The following is a 6,131-nucleotide window of genomic DNA, read 5'->3' as shown; positions in this document are numbered from 1 at the left end:
GTAAAGGTGAGGCGAGCGTGTGTTGTCCGACGGGCCCTGAAGCTCACACCTTCTAGCCCAGTAGGTTCTTAACCTGGGTTCGATTGAACCCTAGGGGTTCGGTGAGTCGGCCTCAGGGGTTCGGCGGAGCCAGTCAACACATCCGACTCATCCATACTTGCCAACCTCGAGACCTCCAAATTCGGGAGATGGGGGTGTGGGGGTTGAGGTGGGCTGGGTTTATATAGCGCTTTTCTCTAGTGACTCAAAGCGCTTCACATATTGAAACCCAATATCTATGTTACAATTAAACCAGTGTGGGGGGCACTGGGAGCAGGTGGGTAAAGTGTCTTGCTCAAGGACACAACGACAGTGACTAGGATGGCGGAAGCGGGAATCAAACCTGCAACCCTCAAGTTGCTGGCACGGCCACTCTACCAACCGAGCTATACCGCAGGGTGGTAGCGGGGGTGTATATTTTAGATTCCGGAAGAGTTAGTGCTGCAAGGGATTCTGGGTATTTGTTTTGTTATGTTACGGTACGGATGTTCTCCGGAAATGTGTTTGTCACTTTTGTTTGGTGTGGGTTCACAGTGTGGTGTTAAAGTTGTTTATACGGCCACCCTCACTGTCACCTGTATGGCTGTCGACCAAGTACCCCTGGAGGTACTTGAAGGTATGCCAAAGAGTACATGAGATTTTTTTTTTAATATTTTAAAAATAGCAACAATTCAAAAATCCTTTATAAATATATTTATTGAATAATACTCCAACAAAATATGAATTTAAGTTCATAAACTGTGTAAACAAATGCAACAATGCAATATTCTGTGTTGACAGCTAGATTTATTGTGGACATGTTCCATAAATATTGATGTTAAAGATTTATTTTTTTGTGAAGAAATGTTTAGAATTAAGTTCATGAATCCAGATGGATCTCTATTACAATCCCCAAAGAGAGCACTTTAAGTTGATGATTACTTCTATGTGTAAACATCTTTATTTATAATTGAATCACTTGTTTATTTTAATAGTTTTTAGCTATTTTTGTATCTTTTTTTCCAAATAGTTCAAGAAAGACCACTACAAATGAACAATATTTTGCACTGTTATACAATTTAATAAATCAGAAACTGATGACATAGTGCTGTATTTTACTTCTTTATCTCTGTTTTCAACCAAAAATGCTTTGCTCTGATTAGGGGGTACTTGAATTAAAAAAAATGTTCACAGGGGGTACATCACTGAAAAAAGGTTGAGGACCACTGTACTAGACAGCTTGTCTTTTAGTAGTAAGTACCGTATTTTTGGGAGTAAAAGTCGCTCCGGAGTATAAGTCGCACCTGCCGAAAATGCATAATAAAGAAGGAAAAAAACATATATAAGTCGCATTTTTTGGGGAAAGTTAATTTGATAAAACTCAACCCCAAGAATAGACATTTGAAAGGCAATTTAAAATAAATAAAGAATAGTGAACAACAGGCTGAATAAGTGTACGTTATAAATAACCAACTGAGAAGGTGCCTGGTATGTTAACGTAACATTTTTTGGTAAGAGTCATTCAAATAACTATAACTCATAGATCATGCTATACGTTTACCAAACAATCTATCTACCTAATTGCTAAATCCCATGAAATCTCATACATCTAGTGTCTTACGTGAATAAGCAGAATAATATTATTGGATATTTTACGGTAATGTCTTAATAATTTCACACATAAGTTGCTCCTGAGTATAAGTCGCACCCCTGGTATGCCTTGCATTCACTTATGTGTGAGTAAAAGCCACATAAATGATGTGAATGCGCAGGCACACCGTTTGTATGGAGGAATATCGGACATGACGACAGGTTGTAAGGGACGCTAAAGGCAGCTGTGGAAATCGGGAGAAATTCGGGAGAATGGTTGGATTCTCCCGGAAAAATCATGAAGGTTGGCAAGTATGGACTTATCGTGTAAATAAAAACTTCTCCGTATCGGCGTATCATGGATACGGCAACAGCAGAAGTCACACTGATTTGCAGGTGTGTAATTTGTTGTGGCCCTGCGATGAGGTGGCGACTTGTCCAGGGTGTACGCTGCCTTCCGCCCGATTGTAGCTGAGATAGGCACCAGCGCCCCCCGCGACCCAAAGAAAATGGATGGGTGAATGGATAATTTTTTTTGAGTTCATGCACTGTTGGTTTTGTTCTCTGAACAAGGTGATGTTCATTAATGGTTTGTTTTGTACACCATGAAAAAAAAACAACATAACTTTGTCTTGAATTTGAAAAATTTTTTTTTTAATTTTTCACAAAAGAAGGGTTCGGTGAATGCACGGATGAAACTGGTGGGGTTCGGAACTTCCAAAAAGGTTGCGAACCACTGTTCTAGCCTGACAACAACACAAAAGCATGGCCAGGCCTGCTCTTCATGTCACCTCCAGACCATTATTTGTGTGTTAGTCTTTAGGGCGAGGGATTATCTTTTGTTCAAATACTATTTTATAAAATGTAAACAGACTGCAAATAATCATAGGAGCCGATCTACCATTCTGCCAGTGGGTCTGTATTAGTGTTGTCCCGATACCATTGTTTTGGTACCAGTACCAAAAGTATTTCGGTACTTTTCAGTACTTTTTTAAATAAAGGGGACCACAAAAAATGTCACTATTGGCTTCATTTTAACAAAAAAAATCTTACAGTACATTAAACATACCGTATTTCCTTGAATTGCCACCGGGGCGCTAATTAATTTAAAACCTCTTCTCACTCCGGCACTTACCACAGGTATGTAGTAGAAATTTGAGTGTGATGTGAGCTTGGACCTTAAAGGCCTACTGAAATGAGATTTTCTTATTTAAACGGGGATAGCAGGTCCATTCTATGTGTCATACTTGATCATTTTGCGATATTGCCATATTTTTCCTGAAAGGATTTAGTTGAGAACATCCACGATAAAGTTCGCAACTGGAGAAAAGCCCTGCCTCTACCGGAAGTCGCAGATGATGACGTCACATGTTGATGGCTCCTCATATATTCACATTGATTTTAATGGGAGCCTCCAACAAAAACAGCTATTCGGACCGAGAAAACGACAATTTCCCCATTAATTTGAGCGTGGATGAAAGATTTGTGTTTGAAGATATTGACAGCGACGGACTAGAAAAAAAAAAAAAACGCGATTGCATTGGGATGGATTCCGATGTTTTTAGACAAATTTACTAGGATAATTCTGGGAAATCCCTTATCTTTCTATTGTGTTGCTAGTGTTTTAGTGAGTTTAATATTACCTGATAGTCGGAAGGGTGTCTCCATGGGTGTCTTGACGCGCAGTGTCTCAGGGAAGTCAACGGCAGCTATGGATGGGACACGCTCAGCTTTTCTCCGGTAAGAACTGACTTTTTAACCACAATTTTCTCACCGAAACCTGCTGGTTGACATGTGGTCGGGATCCATGTTGGCTTGACCGCGCTCTGATCCATAGGAAAGTTTCACATCCAGGAATTTTAAACAAGGAATCACCGTGTGTTTGTGTGGCTAAAGGCTAAAGCTTCGCAACTCCATCTTTCTACTGTGACTTCTCCAATATTAATTGAACAAATTGCAAAAGATTCAGCAACACAGATGTCCAAAAAAACTGTATAAGTATGTCGTTAAAGCAGACAACATTTAGCTGTGTGTGTGCGCAGCACTCATACTTCCTAAAAACCCATGAAGTCTTGCGTACACGTCATCATTACACGACGTTTCGAAGATGAAACTTCCGGGAAATTTAAAATTGCAGTTTAGTAAACTAAAATGGCCGTATTGGCATGTGTTGCAATGTTAATATTTCATCATTGATGCATAAACTATCAGACTGCGTGGTCGGTAGTAGTGGGTTTCAGTAGGCCTTTAAATCCTACTGAATAGCTCTTAATATTCTTCCCTTTATGCGATTTCAAATTACCGGTATTGAAATCAGCCTCCTCCATTTTTTAAAATGATGACTGGGGAAGTGTCACTCGTGACGTCACGAGTTTGACCAGGCGGTAATACTAAGCATGCGCTAATTATTTTGGGAAGCGAGGTCGACCCGGCAGTAATTCAAGGCAGGCGCATACTTTATGCCCTGCTGCAATTGAAGGAACTATGGTATGTTTCTTTTTGCAATTTTGTCCTTAAATTAAAAAAGTGAACATACTAGAGTCCAGTGGTTCTCAAATGGGGGTACGTGTACCCCTGGGGGTACTTGAAGGTATGCCAAGGGGTACGTGAGATTTTTTTAAATATATTTTAAAAATAGCAACAATTCAAAAATCCTTTATAAATATATTTATTGAATAATACTTCAACAAAATATGAATGTAAGTTCGTAAAGTGTGAAAAGAAATGCAACAATGCAATATTCACTGTTGACAGCTTGATTGTTTGTGGACATGTTCCATAAATACTGATGTTAAAATTCCTTTTTTTGTGAAGAAATGTTTAGAATTACGTTCATGAATCCAGATGGATCTCTATTACAATCCCCAAAGAGGGCACTTTAAGTCGATGATTACTTCTATGTGTAGAAACCTTTATTTTTAATTGAATCACTAGTTATTTTTATATCTTTTTTCCAAATAGTTTAAGAAAGACCACTACAAATGACCAATATTTTGCACAGTTATACAATTTAATAAATCAGAAACTGATGACATAATGCTGTATTTTACTTCTTTATCTCTTTTTTTAACCAAAAATGCTTTGCTCTTATTAGGGGGTACTTGAATTAAAAAATTGTTCACAGGAGATACATCACTGAAAAAAGGTTGAGAATCACTGACATACATCTATAAACGTGGATGCATATGCAAAAGTGCAATATATTTATCTGTACAGTAATCTATCTATTTATATCTGCACCTTATTGCACTTTTATCCTGCACTAACACAATTTTGTTCTTATTTGTACTGTAAAGTTCAATTTGAATGACAATAAAGGAAGTCTTAGTCCAAATCTAAGTCCAAATACAAAAAAGTAATCGGTCTGGCGCCACAAAAAATTCAAATACTTATTTAAGTGTTATAATGATGGCAACACATGATGTAAGTGGCTAATTAGCTATATTAGCCTACTATTAAAGTGAATATGTGCTGCAGGCTGATGCAAATATTCGTTGAAAGAAATGTTAAAATGTAATATTTGAACACATTTTTACATAATTACATCACAAAATTATTCTACACATTTTTACAACATTGGAAAACATGACTAAGACTTCTCAGAGGGTGAGATAACTCCTGGAAATGACTGTCTTAGAATGGCCAAAGGTAAAGATGTGTGTTCAAGTTGAAGGAAACAGCAGGCTGGCTTCTTCTAATGGATGTATTACAATATTTGCAAGCTGGGTAACGTTTGCTATGGTCTGGAACAACATGGCACACAAACAACTATTAGAAATGCAGCCAATATTACATACGGTTAATGTGTCATGAAACAAAAAAACTAAATACACGGAGGACATAAATAAAGGAAATGAAATGAGCGCAAATATACCTACAAACTAGGCATGATGATGCAATATGTAAATACAGCTAGCCTAAATAGCATGTTAGCATGGATTAGCTTGCAGTCATGCAGTGACCAAATACGCCTGATTAGCACTCCATAACAAGTCAATAACATCAACAAAGCTCACCTTTGTGCATTAACACACAGCATAAAATGTTTGGTGGACAAAATGAGACGAATAAGTACTGGCATAAAACACATCCTTTTCTGTGGCAGCGTCGGAGAAAGGTGTACATGTAAACAAACTGTTGAGTCACAGTCCACACAACGGTGAGTTCAGGCCTGCTGAAATTAGTAGGACACAACGGCGCTCACCAAATATTTTAATTAGTGACGCACAAGCATGTTAAACAGTGGACTTTCCAACAATTAGGAACGTTTGTGTTGTGTTTTTTTCCATTTCCATACATTTTTTAAACAAAAATCCATGGAACCACCGGGGCGCCCCTAAAGAGCCGCTTGTGGCTCTACATCTGCGGGTTGCTGACCCCCGAGCTAGGCCATAAACAACTTTTAATGACCTTGTGTGAACCTTATTTTTAACATTACAAGAGTCCTCGAGACCAGGAGTTCTTAACATTTTTGAACTCGGAGCCCAACTTTTCCACTACAGAGAGTCCACTCAAATATTAAC

General features: G+C 38.2%; 1 protein-coding gene across 1 annotated transcript in view; it reads left to right on the top strand.

Annotated features, from left to right (window-relative positions):
* Positions 1–6,131, top strand: part of tmem276b (transmembrane protein 276b) — a 34,452-nt gene that overhangs the window by 641 nt on the left and 27,680 nt on the right. The window lies entirely within an intron of this gene.

This window comes from Nerophis ophidion, linkage group LG25 (genome assembly GCF_033978795.1).
Source record: "Nerophis ophidion isolate RoL-2023_Sa linkage group LG25, RoL_Noph_v1.0, whole genome shotgun sequence".
NCBI lineage: Eukaryota > Metazoa > Chordata > Actinopteri > Syngnathiformes > Syngnathidae > Nerophis > Nerophis ophidion.
Note: the sequence above shows the minus strand (reverse complement) of the source record. Positions and strands in the feature narration are given on the sequence as shown.